Source organism: Tursiops truncatus, chromosome 3 (genome assembly GCF_011762595.2).
Source record: "Tursiops truncatus isolate mTurTru1 chromosome 3, mTurTru1.mat.Y, whole genome shotgun sequence".
Lineage (NCBI taxonomy): Eukaryota > Metazoa > Chordata > Mammalia > Artiodactyla > Delphinidae > Tursiops > Tursiops truncatus.
The window spans coordinates 67,424,519-67,449,989 of record NC_047036.1 but is presented as its reverse complement, the minus strand read 5'-3'; positions in this window follow the sequence as shown (position 1 = coordinate 67,449,989).

Here is a 25,471-nt window from a genome sequence, read left to right as displayed (position 1 = left end):
TTTGTTTTTGACCTAATAATATGAAAGAACTAATATAGTTTTCACAATGCTTACTCACTAAATCTGTTATTTCTTAAAGAATATTCCTTTAATCATCTGAAATCAATCTTTCTTCTCCATTGGTATATTTAAGTCTCCAGTATCTACAGTGAATGTGTCATGTTGCAGTGAAGTATTATGTTAATGAAAAAAATGGTTCTGGTGATAAAGATAGAGAGAATACATCAAGTGAGTAAATATCTGTGACATTTTCCTTCTCCTCTTAGAGCTACAGCAGTACACACTGATTAACAGTCACAGGGAATCTTGTTAGCTGTCTGCTTTCTACAAAATGAACACATAAATGCAAGAATGAGAATCTAGTAAGGTTCAAAATGACCACAATTCAGTTCTGTCCTGTGTGTTTTACTTTTGTTCTCTTTCTTTCTCTCCCTCTCACTACTTCTCTCTCATCTTTTGTCCTTATTAATATACCTTCAGAAAAATATTGTATTAAACACACATAAGCATTTGTGCATACACACACCTATGGTGTAATAAACACTGGTTTATATTTTTACTGTTATTAAAAATTTCCTGGAGAGATATTCATAAATGTGAAAAAGGTAATTAAAAAGTAAAAATGGAAAACAAGCTAATCTGAGCTGAAGTGGAAAAATAATTTTAAAAAATAAGATACAAATAATGTGGGTCATTTGGAAAGCTCATATAGTTTTTTCCAAAGAAAACAAGGAAGTTAAGCATGTGTTTTACTTAGATTAAAAAAGAAAAAGATTTTAAGAAGTCTGACTGTTTATTCAAGTTTTAAGGATCCTGGGATCATCTGTCAATGAATTATAGAGGCCTCATTCATTTTGCAGTCAGCCAAAGAGCTATTTAGTTTTATGGCTTTCTCCCTCAAGGTGGTAAAGCTCACAGGACACCTTATAATTCAGTTATATTATAAGTACCCCTAGAATTTTAATTACATAAGGCAGATGAGTTTAATTCTTGAATTTTTTATGAGGTATACTTGAATAAACATGTGTTTAAGTTTTGAATCCAACTTTCTCCTTGAACAAAAGAAGACATATAAATGACACTATCTTAGTTATTAAGGAAAGTAAACTACTTTACTTTCCTTACTCCAAGTTCTCTAAGGGACCCTTCTCTCATCTGACCCCACACAAAATATTTTGACAATCCTGTTAGACACAGTCTCATCTATAATATACTAAGAAAGGAGAGAAACTGAGAAGTCCTTAGAAAATTTCTCATTACTTCTTCAACTTTTCATTTTCTTATTCCTTCCTAAATCAAGACTGTGACACTGACTGACTCTACAAAATCCAAGAAAGAATATTAGCAGAATAGACAGGTGACAGTCCAGTGCCATTAGGAGAATTGTGTTCCTATCTATTCTGTTCCCTTTTATGTAAAGAATCAACTATGCAGGTGGAAGTCAAACCAAACCAAACTAAAGCAACAGGCAATAAATAAGTTTAAAATAACTGGGTTTTAGTTTGTTTTTTTAGTTTGCTTGACAGATTGCTAGCCCTAAGTGATGCTCTCAGAATAAAGCCTAAATAAATTTAGGAAAAACTATTTCATGCATATCTCTTTCTAGGTCTTCATAATACAAATTACTATATTAAAATTTCTGATAAGTATTACAGTGAAGATATCTGCTTACTTGGATAACACATTAATCTCTCAAAACTACTGGCCAGAGAGCTCTATTTTCGAAGTCCTTGCTATCTGGTTGTACCAATATTTTGGAGAATATATCCTGAGAACCTCTTTGATGTAAACAATAAATATGTTTGGGAAAATTGTATGCCAAGCTAATTTTTAACTTAATTCTTATTCTAGATGGAATTGTAAAGATTATAGTTTCAGTAACCGCTAAATATATGATTAATACCTTTAGGATTTGGCCAAATAATTTTCTTATACCAGAGAACATCTATACTGTAAAGTATTTGTAAACAATTGATAATTCAATAATTTTACATCTGAAGTAACACATATCTCTCATTTTAAACACAGATTTTTACAGTAATGTGTCAAGGACATTTTAGGAATATTGTAAATTAGTTCTTGTTTGCCTGCATTAATGGATTTAGTCATTCCATACATATAGTTTAGTCACTCGGTCAGGTATGGAGATAGAATAATAATACTAAATGTAATAATAATTAGTGGTTAACAGTTACTGAGTGCTTTCTGTTTATATTGTATGTGTTATCTCAGTTTATCCTGAATATTGCCCTGTAAGGTAGAACTATTATTGTTCCTATTTTCCAGATCAGGAAGCTAACACAAAGACTAATAATTTGTCAGATATCACAGCACTATTAAAATACATAGCTGAACGTTGGCAATCTGGTTCCAGAGTCTGCGTTCTTTACTATGCAATAGAATGAGTAACATAGAAATGAATATGGTAGGCTTCCCTTTGCAAATTTAAAGTTCAGTGAGAGAGTCATGGCTACAAACAGATATGCAAAAACACGTGGATGATAAGAGTAAAAGTGAAATGAGAAATACAAAGAAGTAAACATATATGAGTTGATGGAAAAGTGAGAAGGTCAGTGTTGAATATGTGTGGGTATAGTAGCAGGGGTAATCTGGATCAAGATGTTAAGTAAAGAATCAATAATACTCGAAGATGCTCAAAAAGAAGTTAGTGTTAAAATATAATTAGGAAGTTGACAGGATATAAGTTGAAATCAAGGAAATCAAGTAAAGAAGATAATGTGAACCAGAGTGAATCGTGGTTAATATTAGCAATTAATCTGTGATATTAAGGTGTAATGGATATTATTTTTGCTCATGTTCTCAATGAACAGGAAACACTAATCAATCCATTTACACTGCTTATTTTATAATATGACTGAGTTATATGGGAAGCAATATAAATAATAAAGTAATTATATTTTTAAAAATTCTATACTGGATCTGGCATGCATTTTTATTTAATTTAACTCCCTTTGACAAATGTAACATAAAAAAAGGAGTAGAATTTATCAATATAAACCTATTTATAATTTGATCCTCTTGGTTAAGTAAGTCAGATCAGGCACGATGAAGCTGTCATCTGTGAGTGGTCAGGGAGTAACTGCCAGAAGGAAGAGAATTGTATTCTCAGGGCTTAAAACACTAATATAGTTTCTGCATAAGATATTTTTATTGAGGTGCAAAATAGCTTAAAGAACAGTGTTAGTGAAAGACATTACCACAAAAGGAAATATAAATTCAAATCTTTTCTAATGTTTCTTATTAACTTTATAAAATTAAAGAATTTTAAATATTAGCAAGCATTTGAAGCTAAAAATATGCTTTAAAAGTTAATTTTATTATAACTCAAGCTCTCAGTTAAGCTTTTTTTCTGCTTTTGCTATTAACTCCATCTGCAAACTGGCATTTGTCCATTTGAGCATGCATGTGTGTGTGTGTGTTGGGGGGAGCTGTATGTGTTTAACAGTAATGTGACAATTTTCTGACTAGCATCCTAGATTTAGCCATCAATGCAGTTTTATTTTATGTCTTTGAGTAAGTGACCTTTCCATTTCCTGAAATATAATATTGCCTATTCAATTCAAATGCTTTGGGCAGTTTTTCTCTGAAGTGTGTACTTCCTACACTGAAAAATGCTAGTGTATACATTTATTGAAAGCTATGTCCCTTATTAATTGAGCAAAACCAACACCTACTGAATGATTCAGGTTAAAAATTGTTCTATTTTAGAATCAGATAATCTTTTTGGGAGCTGACAGATTATCTTGTTCAACTATGTAATTATACAGGTGAAAAAACTGAGGCCCAGAGAGATAAACAGATAGTCTCAGAGCTATATAACAATAGCAGGTCTCATAACTCCTAGATCAGGGAAGGGAAGGTTTTAGTATGCTGTGTGATTTTCTGTTTTACTGAGGCCCTGAGCCTATATAACACAACAAATATGTTTTTAAAACAGTTAAATGAAAGAGTAGATTCCACTGGATTGGGGAATTTGTCATTCTGATAAAGATGATAGAAAAGAAAAATTTTCCTTTCCCTAACATGTGGAAGAAGGGTTAGAGAGGATGGTGGGGAAAGGAGGCGCTGCTTTAGCAGTAAACTGGATTCATTCTTCACTGAAGACTTCACACACACGGGAATTTGCTGCAGTGGATTCAGCACAAAATTTGGTCAGAGAAGAACCCTGTTGGACCCCAATTTTTTTGAACCTTTCAGAAATCAGCATGACTTCTGTTTCATAGAATCTGTAGATATTGAGTGGCTTTCTGAAAGGTTAAAAATAAAAGAGATCATGATGTTAGAAGCCTGTGCAGGAGTGTATTTCACAAAACGTGGGTCTCTTACTGTACAAGGAAAGACATCTTGCTGTGTGAGCCTCCTTATAGCAGCATTTCAGTTTTAAAACAATCTGTGCACTATGTTATTGCAGGATTTCCTTATTTCTCACAAATTACATAATTTAAACCAGTCACAAACACAGAATGATTCACTTGGCATATAGGAATAAAGTATAAACATAAATATATATATTTATGCATGGTAGAATGTAGTCATGGTTATTTTCAATGAGATTACAGATAATATCTTGTGTGAAAGATTGTTGGAGTCTGGGAAATCTACAGTGACAGACCTCTTTTTATTTTTGGAATAAAACTTGTCAAGCTTAACAGTCTTCTATGAACTGAATTAAATTTTTATGCTGTAATATCATTTTTTGCCAAAGCAATTGCTTGACATTACGAAAGACTTATTTACAGAAATGTTTCCTGTATGAGAAAAAAAGAGGTAATCCTATCTTTTCTGAGACTATGTGAGGTTTCTACATCTTTTAAACATTTGTGACAGTTTGAGAATTTAATATGATTATAACTCTTTCATAATCTACAAATACTCTTTAGCAATAGAAATTGCTACTCATTTCATTGCATAGGATTGGAATAAAAACATAATCTGCAGCTTGGAATTTGAAGATAAAAGTAATAGTACTTGCTTTAGACAAGTACTATTGAATACTTAGGGAAATTATGGCCAAATTACCATAAAAGGATGAAGTTACATGTAGATAATGCATAATACTATAAAAATAAAAATATACCTGTGATTTTTAATAACCAATTAGACTTGAGCTAAAATAAATGAATCTTACAACTTATCTTCTTTTTTAAATGTGTGACAATTATCAACTATAATTAGCCACCATCTTTGTGATATTAACTAGAACAAATGTTTGGTGATAATCTAGTATTATGTCAAAATTAAAACCTTGGAATAAAATGAAATGTTCAATAGATTGAAAACTGTAATTTAAAAATAACATTCAATGTTTTTTTTTTTTTTTTTTTTTCGTTACGCGGGCCTCTCACTGTTGTGGCCTCTCCCATTGCGGAGCACAGGCTCTGGACGCGCAGGCTCAGCGGCCATGGCCCACGGGCCCAGCCGCTCCGTGGCATGTGGGATCCTCCCGGACCGGGGCACGAACCCGTGTCCCCTGCATCGGCAGGCGGACTCTCAGCCACTGTGCCACCAGGGAAGCCCCCATTCAATGTATTTTTAACGTAAAAGACATCAAAATACATATCTGGGAGCTAGATTGTTAGCTACTCTTTTTGCATTTCTTCTGTTCTCCACACCAGTTCTTCCTAAGGCTAACAAGATTCCTTAAAAAGAGCATTCTATTTTTATAAAATTTCTCCATACTTCCTACATACGCTACCTTTGCACTTAAGAAAAATGGAAAGAATGGGGTGATTGATAGAGATTAGAGTATATAATCACAGATAAAATAATATTGAATAAAATTGATTATCACTAATTCAAAAATCTCATAAACTTCTTATAAGTACATTTTAAAATAGATTCTTAGTTTTTTGTAACTTGTAACAAAAATTTTGGTATCACTTAAAAAGTCTCAATTATACTGTGAAAATCTTTGGGGTTTTACATCATTGGTATTCAAGGTATTCAAAGTTACTCACTTTATTGACTTCATGCCCATTTATGTTCCCTGAATGGCTGCAAGGATAATCAAATTATACAATACCCGAGTTTCTACTTGTCTAATATATTGTATTAGATTCTGTTTGTGTAATATATATTTTGAGTCAAATAGCTATTCCTCTATATGATGTAGTACAAATACTGTATTATAATCATATAGGTCTGTTTCTATATCTCAATAAATGACATTGATTGCATCACTGGCTACAGTGGATTAACATGGTGCAAACTGTATTTAATTAATAAAATATAAAATGTTCTTTAGGTTTAAGTTATTAATTTCATTTATATCGTGTAATTTGTTATAGGTATTTCAAAATGACCACCTCTATAGACTTAGTTGGTGGAGGTTCCCTTCCAAGTTCCTTGCTATACAAGTGCGGTGTTTGGATAATTCAAAGGTCAACTCTAGTTCTGTGAAAAATGCCATTGGTATTTTGATAGGGATTGCATTGAATCTGTAGATTGCCTTGGGTAGTATAGTCATTTTAACGATATTGATTCTTCCACTCCAAGAGCACGCTATATCTTTCTATCTGTTTGTGTTGTCTTCAGTTTCTTTCATCAGCGTCTTATACTTTTTAGAGTACAGGTAGTTTAATCCTAGCTATTTTAGGATTTAGGTAGTTTAGTTTAATCCTAGGTAGTTTAATCCTAGGTATTTTATTATTTTTGATGCAATGGCAAATGGGAATGTTTCCTTAATTTCTCTTTCTGATCTTTAATTGTTAGTGTATAACAATGCAATGGATTTAAATGCAAATAAAAGCTATAGTAAGGTATCACCTCACTCTGGTCAGAATGACCATCATCAAAAAGTCTACAAATGATAAATGTTGGAGAGGGTGTGGGGAAAAAGGAACCCTCCTACACTGTTGGTGGGAATATAAATTGGTACAGCCACTATGGAGAAGAGTATGCAGATTCCTTAAAAAAATAAAAATAGAGTTGCCATATGAACCTGCAATCCCACTCCTGGGCATATATCTGGACAAAACTGTAATTCGCAAAGATACATGCACCCCAATGTTTATAATACAATACAGAACATGGAAGCAACCTAAATGTCTGTCACAGATGAATGGATATAGAAGATGTGGTATATATAGGTAATGAAATATTACTCAATCATGAAAATGATGAAATAATGCTATTTGCAACAACATGAATGGACCTAGATGTTTTCATACTAAGTGAAATAAGCCAGACAAAGACAAATATATGATATTGTATAAGTGTGGAATCTTAAAAATAGATACAAATGAACTTATTTAGAAAACAGAAAGAGACTCACAGACATAGAAAACAAACTTATGATTACCAAAGGAGAAAGGGCAGGGGATAACATATACATACTATTATATATAAAATCGGTAACCAACAAGGACCTACTGTATAACACAGTGAACTCTACTCAATATTTTATAATAACCTATAAGGGAAAAGAATCTGAAAACGAATATTTACATATGTGTGTGTGTGTATATATAACTGAATCACTGTGCTGTATACCAGAAACTAACGTGATATTGTAAATCAACTATACTTCAATAAAAAATAAAATTTAATTAACAACAACAAAGACCAATTCCAGTCAATTTCTTTTGCCAAGAGTCTGTTTCTTTTCCAGGATTTTCCCTCAAGATTCCCAGAGGTACCTGGAGTCTTAAAGGGGAGATGGATAGGGAACAGATGACCACATGGTCTAGAGGACTTTTTCACTGGATAATTGTCAATGACTATAAATCAGCCTATTTAGAAAAGAGAGGATTCCAAATGTTGGACAGATCTCTAAAAGCATTAAAATGTGGACTCAGCAGCTTAACATGATCTGGATCTCCTGATTTGGGTGTGGAGAGAATGACCCATTTTAGTGAGTTTCCACTAAGAAGTACGTCTGATGACAATTGTCCACAGAATAGCGCTCCTGTTCCCTGGGCCCTGCACGTTGGCAGTTTAGTTTACATTGTGGGGAAATAGAGGAAAATCACATGCCTTGTAGAATGCCGAGTAATAATTTTGCATTGGTTCTACATGTATGGCATGCTGATACCTGAGTCTATTTCTTTATTTTTTAAAAAATTGTAAACTTAAAAATCATAGAAAAACGTGATACAAGAGGTGAAAATTTTATTCTCCATCACAGAAGCAGTTCTACTCTGACAACTATTAATATCTGGATAAGAATACATAGGCCATTTTAGTACAAAGAGCATTAATATTTGTGGAAAGAAATTTAAACAAATTAACTGTGCTCCCTCTTTACTAGCTTTTAACAAAAAATTTAGTTCTACTTGAATAGGTTCTAATTTTATACAAACTTTATTTGATTAGTTAATTACTTTTGCTTCTGAAGTTATTTCTCTAAAGAAATTACTAGCAGTTTGTAAAGCATGCTGTTCAGAATTGTTTTGACATATGTGGGTAGAAAAAAATGATGCTGAAAATATAAAGCAAATGCCTTTGGTTTGGAACATTCATCCTTAAACATCTGTTAATATAATTGGTATTGCAACAGAATGCAAACAAATTCCTCACTTTGGACCCCACTAGGTTTGGAACATATAAAATTTATAACAAGTCTTATGAGCCTTGGTTTCAGTTCCTAAGGGTGCTTTGCCTATACTCACCAATAGCCCACTCAAAACAAATCAACCTCACTCCTCAAAATTGTATCCTAGATTTATGATTTCAAAAGCTTGCTGTTTGTCTTATTCTTTAATTCAACGTTATAACCTTGCTTTCTAACCACCTTAAATGATGCTTTTAAAAATCATAAGTACTATTATTTCTTACACATTACTGAAGAACCATTATCCCAGTTGAGCTCTTTGGAAAAGAACCATAATATATTTACTGATTTTCAACTCTTATGACTATAAGTTGTGCTTTTGTCCTACTTTAGCTGCAGACTAAATGTTCTTTTTTATTTTGTTTTTCCACTTCTTATACAGGGTTTTAGAAGATTTGCTTTTCTTTTGCTGAGAAAATATACAGAGCAAATTTCCATCCAAGTTCTTTATCTCCTCTAAAGCTGTACCGAAACCAGAAGCGTGGCCTTTTGATTCCTCCATGACCCCAACATTCTCAGCAGGTATGTTCAGGGCAGGTGGTGTTGTGAAGCTAATAAGCAAGGACTGGAATGACAATGTCTCCCCTGCTGTCCTCACAGGGCAGCTTCCATGAACTCGCTGTTTAAGTGTGTTTACAGTCTGACAAACTGTAAAGTGTTACCACCTCTTAACACTTCTCAAGGCATTTCATTGTTTGACATCATTGTGTTGCCAACAGCAGAAAACACATACTAGGATTTAAATAGTAAAAATACAAGTTGTCTTTGAATTTAATTAAAAGACTGTCATAACATGTTAATAGAGCAGTGCATGCATAAGGATACTTCTCCCAAATTCCCAGTTAATATACATGGCTAGATTACTTAACGAGAATTTGCTTTATTCATAATGTTACAATGCCCACAATGATAATTAAATAAGATGTTCAGTAATCTATCATACCATTTACAATCTTAACATTTATATGTATTCCACATTTTCAATTTTCAACTGTGAATTTAAGCAATTCTTTATAAGTAATGTAATAAACACTAAAGCCATTCATATCACTTGAAATTCAATATCATATATCATGAAATTCAAATTCAGTATCATATCATATTACATAATAGTAGTCTCAGAAATTCTAGACTGTGTTGCCTTTCAACTTCATATTATATTAGTTCATGAACACATTATTGTTTCACAGTGACGTATATTATCATTTTAGAATGCATAGTTAGAACTTGTCACACTGCTTTTAACTATCTGTTTTTTCTTTTGTTCATATATTTGTCTGCTCTTTTGAGAGTAAAGTCCGTGAGAGCAGGTATTTGGTTATTTATTGTTGTATCCAGTGTCATTCAAAGTTTGGAAGAATACCTGAAGTATAACAAGTAACCAATAAATATTCAATAAAAATCTTAACAAATGTTAATATTCATTATGCCACTTTGCCATGAGAAGCTTATATGACTTGAAATAGGAATTTGGTTGTTTCTAAATTATTATTTTTACAAACATCTTTTTCATTGAATATATGGAATTATACAGAGTAAAGAAGTATTACATATTTAATAATTTTCTCAAACATTAACATTTTTTCAGTAAAATAAAACCTGTTTTTATCATACCTGAAAATTGCACCTTTATGCCCCCAAATCTCTAAACTTTTGCTTAATCTCATCAACTTAATTTTTTTTAATTTCACTGACTTTTGCAGTACTTTCTTATGTTGCTCAAATTTAAGTTTTTTCTAAATTTTTGAACATAAAACATATCTTATTTCATTTTATGTAATTGTTTAAAGTGTGCATGTTTGTGATTGTATATATTTGAACAATTTGCTTTTCATATTTCATAAAATTATACTAAATGCTTCAACTTGTTTATTATTGTGTTATAATCACCATTTTAACATATGACTTTTTTATTGAATTGTGTGTGTAATTTTCTGTAAAGCATACCAGTGTATATGATTTCTGTAGAAATATGGGTATAATCAAAATAAAGGTATAAATCAACTTTACCTGCAGAAGAAAACAAACATGAATTGCAATATTGAGTAATATTATTTGTAAATGTGATAAAGTTAATGTTCACTATTATATAATATTATTTTTACTCTGCTTTCCTAAGACTTTTCAAAACTGCACCCTTTTCTAGCCCTCTGTTTATACACTTACCTCCCACATATTTATTATGTCATTTTCTATTTCTCTCAAAAGAATTAAATTGGAGAGATGGTTATTTGTTTTTTAGAAGAATTTTTTCACAAGAACATACTGCAACAATAGTGTGTATGGAAAGCACATGGTTTCCTAAAAGTTAATTGTGAGAAATTAAAAGTACATTGGCATTTTCATTTTCAATGATTGACTAGGAGTACAAATATTTTAAAATTAGTGTTTAAATATGTCTTTGTTTTGTTTAAATATCTTAAAATATCTTTGTGATAGGTGTATGGATAATTATTGAAGTCAAAATATAATAAAATCAATCATTAAATCTAAATTTTTCAAAAAAGCAACCATTTGAAAGAAGAGTAAACATAAAGGTGAGCATATATATCTATTAGCTGAATTGCTCCTAAAGTGCAGTCCCTATTTTAGGTTGCTGAATGCTCATGGTTATTTATTTATTTTTCATAGAAAATTTATTTCAAGTTTATCTCATTACAAAGTTGTAGCAATTTTATTATTTTTAATATACAGTAATTGGCTTATATAAATAACAAATCCTAACTTATGTAGTTAAATTTTATGTAATCTCCCAAATTAGTTTTATTTTTCAACTTTCACTTAAGTGCCCAGTATTGAATATATTATTTAGATAAGTGTTTCTTGCTCCAGTGTGATGACTTATTGAAATCAAACAAATAATTTATCACCAAATTCTTAATAATCAGAGTGTGTAAATCATTTTATACATTGCAACATTTGTAGGTTATCCTCAGTAACATCATTAATTTTCACTTCCTCTTTTGGTCTCCTCATTCATTTTACTAAAAGAGTAGGAGAACATCAAGCTCATTAATCCCTTCAAAAATGTATGAAGCACTTATTTCATATATTCTAAATAAGTGTGTTATCTATTTTGTATCATAGTGAAGAAGAATAACATTTCAATGCTCTGAACCATTAATATAAATGTCAAATCTGACCCATCAGGCATCATTATAGCATATGATTAAGAATTGTCTTAGTGTCATCCAAGGACACTTTATGGACTCAGTGATGTCATCGGCAAAATATTTTAATTGCCACTTGGACATTTGGCTTATCAAATGTCTTCTTTCAAGCAACCCAATCCTAAGGAGAGAACTATAAGTTTGACTTAATTTCTTACAGCCCCATAAAGTCTTAGGACTTTGAAAGAACTATTTTGTTGCTATTTTATGTCATGCTTATGTGTGTAGAGAAATTCAGCTGAAGAGTGTAGAGTGGAAAAGATAAAATTTGGATAGGATAAGGTCTGATAGATGGAGAAATAGAAATGTAGGGTAGTAGGAGTAGAGAACCAGATAATGATCACTACATTTAAGCAGCAGCAGGGTAAACAAGAATAATAGGAACTCTAGAGACTGAGGGTCAACCAGAGATGAGATTTTCATTGATGCCGTAGGGATAGGGAGGAGTAGGAGGAGGGAGAAAAACAGAAATGGATTTTTTGTAAATGATGTTGCCATGATTGGTGCAGTAGCGGAGAGCTGTTGTTTCTGTGCTTATGAGGAAGAGCATCATCAACACATGGAGAACAAAAGGTGGAAAGAATCTGCTATTGATGATATGGAGCTGTTGAAATAACTAATGCTAGAAGCGCACTACCTATGAGATTATTTTATATGAAAGAACAAGTTTCCTTCTTCTTTAACCCATTTTTAGCTGCATTTTCTGTGATGTGCAGTTGAAAGTTGTTTGATAAACTGTAAAAATTAATTTATTTCTAAAATGAGTACTATGATATTGTACTTGATAATATACAAAAATGATTTTACCACTGAAAAAGTTAAAATATCAATGAGTAAAATCAAAGATACCTGTGTCAATCTCATCCTATGCATCTTAATTCTCATGGTTATTACTGTGAACAATTTACTCATTTTCAATGAAACGTAGGTTCTTCAAAAGGCCCAAAACAATTAATTTCAAGGAGTTTAGGTCTTGTCTTTGTAAAGCAATAGACAGTTTTAGGAATAACACCAAAATGATTGTCACTTAAATATATTTTACTCTGCTTAATTATCCTTAAAAGAGGTAAGGTTCTTTTACAGAAAAAAAAAAAAGTATGGATTATTTCAGCATATTTCTAAATATTTATAGGAATAAAAAAATCTTATACTCAAAAAGATAAAATTTACAATGTTGGGCATCCAATAAAAAATTACCAGGCATGCATAAAAAGCAGTAAAATATTATCTGTAATAAGATATTTAATCACCTGTATTTGACCCACATATGTAATAGATTATAGAATTACAAAATAAGGATATTAAGAATTGTATTATAATTGTATCCCATATACTCAAGAAAATAGAGGAAAGAAAGACCTGTAGAGACATAAAAGATAAAAAAAAGAGATCCGAACTGAACTTCTAGAAATGGCAACTACAATGACTGAGATGAAAAATACACTGGATGGGATTAAGAGAAGATTAGACATTGTAGAAAGAAAGATTACTGAACCTGAAGATGAAACAATAATATTATACAAAATAAAACGCAGGGAAAGAGATACAGAAAATTTAAAAAGTGCAGAGTATCAGTGACCTGGGAGATAACATCAGATATCAGTGGAAACCCTGAAAGAGAGAAGAAGAAGAGAGGGCAGACAGACACAAATTTGAAGCAATGACAGCTAGCATTTTTCAAACTTGGTGAAAACTATAAACATACATACACAAGAAGCTAAACAAACCCAAGCACAAGAGTAAAAGATAGGAAATTGTAAATGTATCCAGAGGAAAATAGACTTGCTATATACAGAGAAACAAAGATAAGAATGAGAGCAGATCACTTTTTAGAAACCATACAAGCAAAAACACAATGGAAAATATCTTTAAAGTAGTAAAAAAACAAATCTCTGCCTAGAATTCTTTACCAAGGAAAAATATATTTCAAAAATGAAGATAAAATAAATGATTTTTTCAGTTATATGAAGGCTAAACAAATATATCACCAGCCAAACTGCACTACTAGAAATGCTAAAGAATTCCTTTATGTAGAAGGAACATAGTACCAGATGGAAATGGTTTAAATCCAATGAATGACAAGCACCAGAAATGGTAAATTCATGGGTAAATATAAAGATTTTTATTAAAGATTTTTATTAAAGATTTTTATTAAAATTATCATTTAAGGCTCTTTAAATGATAACTGACTGTCTAATAAATCTGTATTGTGGACGTTATAGAGAAATAAAAAGTCGGACAACAACAGAACAAGGTCAGAAAAGAAGAAATCCAAAATATATAGTCATAATGTCCTTTCATTCTACATGAAATGATAAAGTATCATTTCATAATAAACTGTGATAAGTGAAAAATGCATATTCTAAGCCCTAAATTAGACCTGTAAATAAAACAGTTAAAATCAGTGTATTAAATTTCTCTTCCCACATAACAAATTGCCACAAATCTAGTAGCTTTAAACAACATGTATTTGTTATCTCACTCAATTATCAACTTTCCTTGGGTTAGGAGTTTAGGCACATTTTAGCTGGTTCCTTTGCACAGGGTCCCACAAGCCTGCATTCAAGATATTATCTGGGACTACATTCTCATCTGAGGCCCAAGATCCTCCTTCAAGAACATGTGGTTGTTTCCAGAAACATTTTTTACAGCAACAGAACTCATGGCAGCTTGCTGTTTCAAAGCCAGCAGGAGAGCATCTCTCTGACCTCTAGACCATCATTTAAGGAGTCCATCTGATTACCCAGATCAGATCTACCCAGGAGGAGTTCATTTTGATTAACTCAAAGTCAACTGATTATGAGAACTTAGTTAGAAAATGCACAGTTCTTTCACATGTTCCTTATGATGTATCATAATCATGGGAGGGATAGCATATTCCCAAGTCCTGCCTCTACTCAAGGGGGCAAATGTCAAGCAAGGGCATAGCTCATTGTCATAAAAGATTTATGCCTACTACAGACAATAAGCCAATAAAGGAAATAAAATAGAAACATAAAAATAATTAATACAAAATCAGGAATAAAAGATAAAGGAGGGACAAATTGAAAACAAATAGCAAGATAGTAAATTTAAACCCAACCATAAAAATAATCTCATAAGTGTAAATTATCTAACAATGTCATTTTCAAGAAGCAATTAACAGATTGTATATAAAACCAAGACCCAACTATATGCTGCCTATTTTATGTAAACTTTAAATATAAATACACAAATAAAATAAGAATAAAGCAAAAAATACACCATGATGATGCTGATGACAAGTCAGAGTGGCTGTATTAATATCAGGCAAAATAATTTTCAAGGAAAGAATATCACAGATAAAGAGAATGATTTTTTTATGATAAATGGGTTAATTCATCAGGATGGCAGAGGATGCTGAACCTTTTTTGCATATCATATCACACTTACAATATACATATAGCAAGATCTGATAGATCCATAAAGAGAAATAGAGAATTCCACATTACAGCCAGGAATTTCAACCCCTGTCTCTATAATTGATAGAAAGAGTTGACAGGACATCAGTGACGTTAGAGAGAAATTGAGTAAAACTTAAATACTTTGATCTAATTGACATTTCTAGAACACTGCACTCAACAACAGCAGAATGTATATTCTTCTCAGAGCACACAGAACATGTTCCAAGATAGAACATATTCTGGGCTATAAAACAATTTAAGAGGATTCAAATCATTTGAAACTTGTGGGATGTAGCTAAAGCAGTACTTAGATTGCAACATATAACACTAAGGATGTATATTAATTAGAAAGAAAGAAATATTTCAAATAAGTGACTCTGACTTTGGCACCCGCTTTAAGAAACTAAATAAGGGGAAGAGGTTTCCAGTTCAGTGTGTAAGGAGCTTGGAAGTAATCACACCCTCCTAACAAGTAAAATTGCTAAACAAACTGAAAAATGAACAACTCTTCTTAGATCCTTAAGAGTAGTGAGGTCACAGGGCAAGCCACTGACTCCCAGTATTGGTGAAAAAGACAAGTGGTTACAGAGAGTGACAACATACTGTAGTAGAAACATCTGTAGGAACAGTGCCCAGCGGGAAACCTGAACTGTAATCAGCTGAGCCACACTGGAGTCTCAGTGTGGACAACTCTGAGATTTAAAAACTCCAGGGGGACCCAGTCATGGGAGGGGAGAGGGCATGCTTTTGTGAATTTTACCACCAGGAGCTTGACCAGATTCTCACAATAAATATTAGGGTGGGGAGGGAATTGGATAATTTTGAAATAAACCAGAGAACTCAGTTCTTCTTAACAAGAAATAACCTCAGGAAAAACTAGTTAACCAGAAACTAACTTGCTGGGGTATTATTGGACTAAATCAGCTAGAAGAGGAGAAATATCCAATTCCATCCCACTCTAGCGATTCAGTACCACCTATAAAGGAGGAGAAAAAAACTAAGAAACACTTGTAAATTTTGCAGTCTGTAGGCATAGACTGACTAAAAGACTGAAACCTAATTATAGGACTATGAAATGCTTCCCTTTCCCCCTGCACCACATTACTAAAGACCTATTTATAGTAGTTCCTTGGCTCAGTACATCATATCTGACTGTCAAGAAAAAATTACAAGGTATACTAAAAGGCAAAGAACAGTTTCAAAAGATAGAGCAAGTATCATAATTAGACATGGCAGGAATGTTGGAATTATCAGATAGGGATTTTAACAACTATGATTAATATGCTAAGGGCTCTAATGGATAAAATAGATGAGAGAAGAAAAAAATCACCAACCTCAAATTGTGTACCCTGTGAAATTTTGCTTCAAAAGTGAACAAGATATAAAGACTTTCTCAGGTTAAAAAAAAAAATTGAAGGAATTTGTTGCTAGTAGGATAGCTTTGCAAGAAATATTAAAAGAAGTTCTTTAGAGAGGAGGAAAATAATATAGGTCAGACTTGGATTAACATAAAGAAAGGAAGCATGATAAAGAAAGAATAAGTGAAAGTAAAATAAAAACTTATATTTTTGTTATTCTTAATTTACCTAACAGGTAACAGTTTGTTCAAAATAATAATAGCAACAATGTAGTTGATTATGTATGCTTATGAATGATTATATATAAGTGAAATATATAACAACAATGACAAGGGATGGGAGAGAAGAATTAGAATCATTTGGTTCTTATGAAGTGCTCACACTGCGTACAAAGCGGCATAGTGTTATATGAAAGATGGCTTGGATAAGTTGTAAATGTATATAACTGTAGGGCAACAACTAAAAAAAGTTAAAAAAAAGTCTAACTGATATACTAAGATAAGAGAGAAAATAGAATCATATAAAATATTCAATTAAAGCCAGAAAGGCAGGGCTTCCCTGTTGGTGCAGTGGTTAAGAATCTACCTGCCAATGCAGGGGACATGGGTTTGAACCCTTGTGTGGGAAGATTCCACATGCCACGGAACAACTGGATCTGTGTGCCACAACTACTGAGCCTGAGCTGTAGAGCCCATGAGCCACAACTACTGAGCCCATGTGCTACAACTACTGAAGCCCTTGTGCCTAGAGCCCATGCTCCACAACAAGAGGATCTACCACAATGAGGAGCCTGCGCATCGCAACAAAGAGTAGTCCCGCTCGCCACAACTAAAAAGAAAGACTACACTCAGCAACAAAGACCCAACACAGCCAAAAAAAAAAAAAAAAGAGCAGAAAATGTATAAGACAAAGGTAGGAACAAAGAACAAGAGCAACAATTAGAAAACAGTAACAAATATGGTAGGTATTAATCCAGATATATAAATAATCACTTGAACTTCTGAGTGATTTGGAAAACAATAACCAAATATATGTTGTCTGTAAGACCTGTTTTAAATCTAAGGACACATATAGATTAAAAGTAAATGGATAGAGGAAGAGACACCATGCTAACACTAATCAAAGGAGTAGCTATATGAATTTTAGAGCAAAATTCAAAGCAAAGTTATCCGAGATTAAGAGGGGCATTACATAATAATAAAGGGGTGGGTTCTTCTCAAGGTCACAGGAATATGCACCAAGGTAGACCACATTCTAGTCCATAAAACGTACCTTAGCAATAAATCATACAGTGTCTGCTTTCAGATCACAATGAAATTAAAGTAGAAGTCAACAACAGAAAGATAACTAAGAAATCCCCCGATACATAGGGGTTAGATGACAAACCTCTAAATAACACAGAGTCAAAGAAAAAAAAAATCTAAAGAGAATTTAAAAGATATTTTAGCTAAATGAAAATAAAAGCACAACTTACCAAAATTTGTGGGGTGCAGTCAACATTGTACTTAGAAATTTATAACATTGAGTGCATATATTGGAGACAAATAAAGATCTAAAATTAATCATCTAAACTTCCACCTTAGGAAAAAAAAATAAAAGAAGAGCAAATTAAATCCAAAGTGAAAGAAAGAAGAAAAATAATAAGAAATAGAGCAAAAATCAATAAAATTGAAAATAGGAAATCAATGAGAAAATCAATGAAACCAAAAGTTGGCTCTTTGAAAAGATCAATAAAATTCTAGCAAAGCTAAGAAAAAAGAGAAAACACAACTTACTAATAGCAGAAATAAAAGAAGGTACATCACTACAGATCCCATAGATGTTAAAAGTATAATAAATACTTTGAACAACTCTATCCCTATAATTTGGTATGTTAGATGAAATGGACCACTTCCTCAAAAGAAACAATCTACCAAATTCACATAGGAAGAAATAGAAAATTTGCATAGCCTAAATCTGTTAAATTAATTGAATTAATAATTTTCCAAATCAGAAAGCACCAGGCCCAGATGGATTCACTGGCAAATTCTCCCAAACTTTTAAGGAAGAAATTATAGCAATTCTCTGCATTCTCTTTCAAAGGGTAAAAGCAGAAGGAGTACTTCTTAACTCATTCTATGAGGCCTAGTACAAAAAACAGACAAAACATTATAAGGAAAGAAAACTACAAAACAATGTCTCTCATGAGCATAGATGCAAAAATCCTGAAACAAATATTATCAAACCCCATTCAAAAATTTTATGAAAATAATTATACATCATATGAAAAAGGATTTATTCCAGGTATTTAAGACTAGTTCAACATTTGAAAATGCATTAATGTAATTCATCATGTTAATGGACTAAAATTAAATCACATTATCATATCAATAAATGCATAAGTATTTTACAAAACCCAACACTCATTCATGTTAAAATTTCTCAGTAAATTAGTGATAGAGGGGAACTTTCTCGACTTGATGAACATTATCCTACAGCTAACATCATATGTAATGGTGAGATACTCGAAGCTTTCCCACTAAGATCAGGTATGAAGCAAGAATGTCCTCTCAACACTTTTTCAATATTGAACTCAAAGTCTTTGCTAATGCAATAAGGCAAAACAAGGAAAAAAATATACAGATAGAGTAGAAAGAAATAAAACTGTCTTTGTTCACAGATGACATGAGAGCCTTTGTAGAAAATCCAAAAGCATCAACAACAAAATCTCCTGGAATTAATAAGCAATTAGAACCAGGTTACAGAATATGAGGTTAATATACCAAAAAAAAAAAAAATCACTTTCCTATATATCAGCAATGTATGAGTGGAATTTGAAATAAAAAACACAATACTATTTACACCAGCATCAAAAAAATGAAATACTATGGTATAAATCTAACAAAATATGTAAAAGACATATATGAGGAAGACTATAAAGTTCAGTTGAAAGAAATCCAAGAAGAACTAAATAAATGGGGAGATAACCCATTTACACTGATAGAAAAAATTAATATTGTCAAAATACCAGTTCTTCCCAAATTGATGTATAGATTCAATGCACTCCTAATTAAAATCCAAGTAAATTATTTTTTACTTATTAACAAACTGATTCTAAAATTTGTGTGCAGAATAGCCAACATAATTTTGAAGGAGAAGAACAAAGTTGGATGACTGACACTATCCTACTTTTGGACTTACTACAGTAATCAAGATGTGTGTTATTGGGAAACAATAGAAACATAGATCAATGGAACAGAATAGCATCCCCATAATGGAGTCAACTGCTCTTTGAAAAAGGTGCAGAGGCAATACAATAGAGCAAAGATTGTCTTTTCAACAAATGGTGCTGGAATAACTCAACACACATGTGTAAATTAAAAAAGTATAAATCTAGACACAGAACTTTTGCCCTTTACAAAAATTTACCTGTAACAGATTCTAGACCTAAATGTAGAACACAAAATTATAAAACCTCATAGAAGATTACATAGGAGAAAATCTAGATGACCTTGGGTTAGGTAATGACCTTTTGGATGAGGCACCAAAGGCACAATCCATGAAAGAAAGAATTGATAAGCTAGACTTCATTAAAATTAAAAATTTCTCTTCTGCAAAAGATACTACCAAGAGAATGAAGAGAAACCACAGACTGAGAGAAAATATTTGCAGAAGGTATATCTGATACAGGATTGTTAAATATACAAAAAAACCTTTAAAACTTAACAAAAAAAACACTTGATTTAAAAATGTACCAAAGACCTAAGAGACACCTCAGCAAAGATATCCAGATGTCAAATAAGCACATGAAAAGCTGCTCCACATCACATGTATTCACAGAATTGCAAATTTAAACAATAATAGGATATCACTATGTACCTATTAGAATGGCCAAAATCCAGAAAACTGACAACACCAAATGCTAGAGAGGATTTGAGTAACAGAAACTCTTATTCATTGCCAGTGGGAATGTCGAATGATACAGACAGTTTGTAAGACAGTTTGGAGATTTCTTACAAAACTAAACATACTCTTACCATAGGATCCAGCAGTCATGCTCCTTAGTATTTACCCAAAGGAGTTTAAAACTTATGTTCATGAAAAAAGTTGCACACAAATATTTAGAGCATCTTTATTCATAATTGCAAAACCTTGGAAGCAGCCAAAATGCCTTTCAGTTGGTGAGTGGATAAACTGTGGTACATACAGACAATGGAGTATTATGGTAGTGCTAAAAAGAAATAAACTATCAAGCCATGAAAAGATATGGAGGAAACTTAAATGTATATTACTAAGTGAAAGCAGCTAATCTAAAAAGGCTACATACTGTATGATTACAACTATATGACATTCTGGATAAGGCAAAACTATGAAGACGGTAAGATCAGTGGTCAGCAGGGGTTGGAATTGGGAAGGGATAATAGGCAGAGCACAGAGGATTTTTAGGGGAGTGAAACTACTCTGTGTAATACTATAATGGTGAATGCATTCATTATACATTTCTTCAGAGCTATAGAATGAAGAGTGAAACTAATATAAACTGTTGACTTCAGATGATAATGATCTATCAGTGTAGTTCACAGTTTTAACAGTTGTCCCACTGTGGCAGGTGTGTTGCTAATAGTGGGTGAGGCTATTCATGCACATATTGGAAATCTCTGTACCTTCCTCTCAATTTTACAGTGAACCCAAAACTGCTCAAAATATAGTTTTTAAAGAAGCTAAATAAAAACAAAAGAAACTCCAAAGTATAAAAAATAATTAGAGAAGAAATCTATGAAATAGAAAAGATAAAATAATAAGGAAAAGTAGTGAACAGTGTAGTTACATGTTTGAGAAGATCATGATAAACATTGAGACATATCAGAAAAAGAGAGAAAACACAAATAACCAATATCAGGAATAAAACAGGTGATATTTAATACCAAAATTAGAAAAATACAAAGAGCAAAAACCAATAAAAAATAATCCACATAGTTCTAAATTATGGAAATTATTTTTAATAAAGCATGCATACTTTATTAAAAATGAGTAGCCATATAAAGCATTCAGAACAATCAGTAAGAATGATTTCAGTAGCACTAAAAGCAAATGCCCTAATTGATATTTTTAGAACACATCACCCAACAACAGCAGAATAATCATTTTTTAAAGTGAACATGAAATTTTCAACAAAAGTGAACATAAGGTGGACCATATAATTAGTCTCAATAAATTTCAGAAAATAATTGCTATGTTACAGAGTGCATATTTACTGACCAAGCAGGAGAAAATCTGTAATCAGTAACAAGAAGATATCTAGAAGATATCCATGTATTTGGAAATTAAACAACACATATCTAAATATATCTTATATTTTTTAAATGGACATTATTTTCAATTGAATGGTAATGAAAATGCAATGTATTACAATTTGTGCAATGTAGTGAAAGCAATGTTTAAAGGGCTTTTTTTTTTTTTTGGTTTAAATCTTTCTATTAGATAATAAGAAAAGTTTAAATTAATTTTCTAAATCTCTAAATTAAAAAACTAAATAGAGTAAAAAATTAAAAGCAAATTAAGTAAGAAGTAAAATTATAAATGCATATGCATTATAAGTTTATTTTAATAGCCTCAAACTGGGAACAACCCAAATGTCCATCAATAAGAGAATGGGAAGATAAATTTTTCTAAATTTATATGATGGAATCCTACTCACCAATTTAAAAAATACTTACCAAATTCAGAAAAATGATGAATCTCAAAAACTTTATGTTGAGTAAGAAAAATCAGGCACATAATAATATGTAATATATTATTTCACTGATACCAAATTTAAAAAGAAAACTTAAAACTGATTTCTGTTGATAGAAATCATCACATTGATATCCTAGGGAGATGAGAGCTAAGTGGAATGATCATGAGGGAACTCCCTGGAGTGATGGAAATGTTCTGCCTCTTAATTAGGTCATTGATGGTGTGTGTATGCAGTCATTAAATCTTGTTGAACTGTAGAAATAAAATGTCTATATTTCACTGTGTTTAAATTTTACCTTAGTAAAAGTGTAGAAGTTATTTTCATCAATAAAGCAAAAGGAGTGGGGTAATTTTACCTCCATATGGACCTGTTTTTTTTCAATATATTTGACATTGCCATATGAGTACTTCAGCCACACTTTTCAAACTGTTCTGTGAAACGTGGCGGCAGCAAAATAGAACAGCACTTTACTCAGGAAGCAACTGCTTAACTAGCTGTATGGAAATGACTTTTGGATCAAACAAGTTTATTACTTTTTTTTTTTTTTTTTTTTTTTTTTTTTTTTTCGGTATGCGGGCCTCTCACTGTTGTGGCCTCTCCCGTTGTGGAGCACAGGCTCCGAACGCGCAGGCTCAGCGGCCATGGCTCACGGGCCCAGCCGCTCCGTGGCATGTGGGATCCTCCCGGACCGGGGCACGAACCCGTATCCCCTGCATCGGCAGGCGGACTCAAAACCACTGCGCCACCAGGGAAGCCCTCCAAGTTTATTACTTTTTAAGAATACTGGAATACTATTTTTATTTATGTTTATTTTTGGCCTCAATCAACTTTTCTGTTTGTTTGTTTATATAGAAAGTGAATAGATCAATAGATAATCAGTCATACTGCGCAGAGAGCCCTGATATAGTGCAATTAGTTGTGGGACTTTAAAAAGAGCTTTTTGACTCATTCATCTACTCATTCAACAAGCATATGAGTTTCTGTGATGTTCCTGGCCTGATTCAGGCACCAGAGATATACTGACGAGCAAATTAAGAACTTTCTGTATGAAATTAAGAGAGAAACAAAGAATGAAATAACTGGACATTAGCTATCTCAGTCGAGATCTATGATAACTGAATTATAGCAAATTCTTTCTCACTTATTAATACCTCTGCAGACACTAGATGAAATAACATATATAAAATATTTGAAAATTGTAAGTACAGGACATTAGAGTTATGTACAGTATGCTTCATCAAGTAAACTGCTTTACAATGTAATGAGCTTAATTTGGAATGTAGGAAGGCTTTTAAAATATAGTTCTAGAAATGTTCTGTTACTTATTTCTAAGGAGATACCAAAGTTTATTTTGGCTGATGTATAAGCAGAGATAATAACCACTGTATATATTTATTAAATGAGGCTCTCGTTGTATGCTTCTATTAGTCAATGTTGTTGAATCCCTTTGTTTGCTTGGTTTGAATAATTTTCATATATATTCATAGGTTAGCTGACAACAAGAGGAAACAAAGAAATCTACAGAAGAAATTCTGCCTCTTCTGTAAGTTCTTATCAAATACATTTATTATTTACAAATCCTGGTTTCTAAACACATGAAGTATATAAGTATACATTGTGTATTTGTGCAATTGTGTTTTGGGTACAGTTAGCATATATGTGTATGTATATATCCATATACATGGATAAATAGCATAAATAGCAACTAAGCTATTCCCTTAAACAATAAATTTAAACCATATAACCATTATGGGGGAAAAACATGAAAGAATGGAGTCTTGTCACATCTTTTAAACATGAGAGCTATAAAGGATGGAGTGAGAAACTTAATACTAGGAGATTTCAGGCTCTATTAGCAAGGCCATCATTTCCTCATTATAACTATACATTATGTACTGTTGTGATATACAAGCCATAATTGGAAGCAATTTTTACATCTAAAAAACAAACAGCAATATAGAGAAAGAATAGAATGTTTAGAAAAATCACTTAATTAACTTATCTTAAATTTTGCCTAAAGAAAGAAAAATGTTTGTCATCAGGAATTTGTATCTACCAACATGTTTTATACTAGAAGATAAATAATAGGGATAAATTGATGCAACGAGCAAACAATATCAAAATTGTTTCAAATTTTCATTTAGACTCCATACTACTATAGATGGCAACATGGGGAACACTGAAAATTGCTGCTTGGATAAAATTTGGATAACATATTATGCACCAAATAGGGAATTTACATTTCTCTTATTTTGTCTACATTTACAAAAAACAAAAACAATATTTGACAAATTTCCCAGCAGTTTCAATACATTTATTTTAGAGCTAAATTTTCCAATTTTACAGGATATATTGATAAGCTTTACCACATACGTGCTGTCTCTTCAGTTCACACTGTGTTATGTAAATATGGCAAAAGTATACTGCTACTGACTAGCCATACTTAATTTTTATAAGTAATTTAAACATATAGAATTAAAAATTAGATTCAACAACGTTATCTCTCTAGAAAATATATTTTTACCATCTATAATTTTTTCACCATCCTGTATTTGTTTCTCTGTATCATCCACTGTAATTGTCCCTTAAATATTTTTGGTTATTATTTTTTAGTGCCTATTCATCTTTTAAAATATGGAACTCCCTAAATATAAGGATTGTACATATCTCATTACAATGTGTTTCCAATACCTGACAGAGTGCCTGGTGCTGAATAAGCATCAATATATAGTATTGAATAATGGATTATTAACTAAATTAGGATGAATTCTATTTATGGGATTCTATTCCATTAGATTGGGAAAGATAGGCTAGCTTGGATATCTGCTTTCTGCACTGCTACCATAACAGAAAGAGGACATAATGACTGGAGGTGGGGTGTCATTATCTTTAAAGAAGATTTTGTCTTTTAAAAGCTTGTGGAATGATGAGAAAGAGGTAAACCTATCTTAAAGAAAGGGGAAATTATTAGGTATTTGGGACAAAATAGCAGCCTAAACTGTGGCTTAATGACTAGAGATTACATCTAAATGCAAATTTAGAGAATTCACTACATTTCCAGGTAGTCATCTATTGGAAGGGAGGAGTTCTACTCCTGAGACTTCTATCACACAGAGTGGGTGGTAGTAGGAAACTCGGAAAATGAAGTGGGAAGGAGAGAAACAAGGACCCATATAACTAGCAGAATGAAGCAAAGGACTAGCAGAACAAAGTGGAGGGGGTAGGACGGGGAT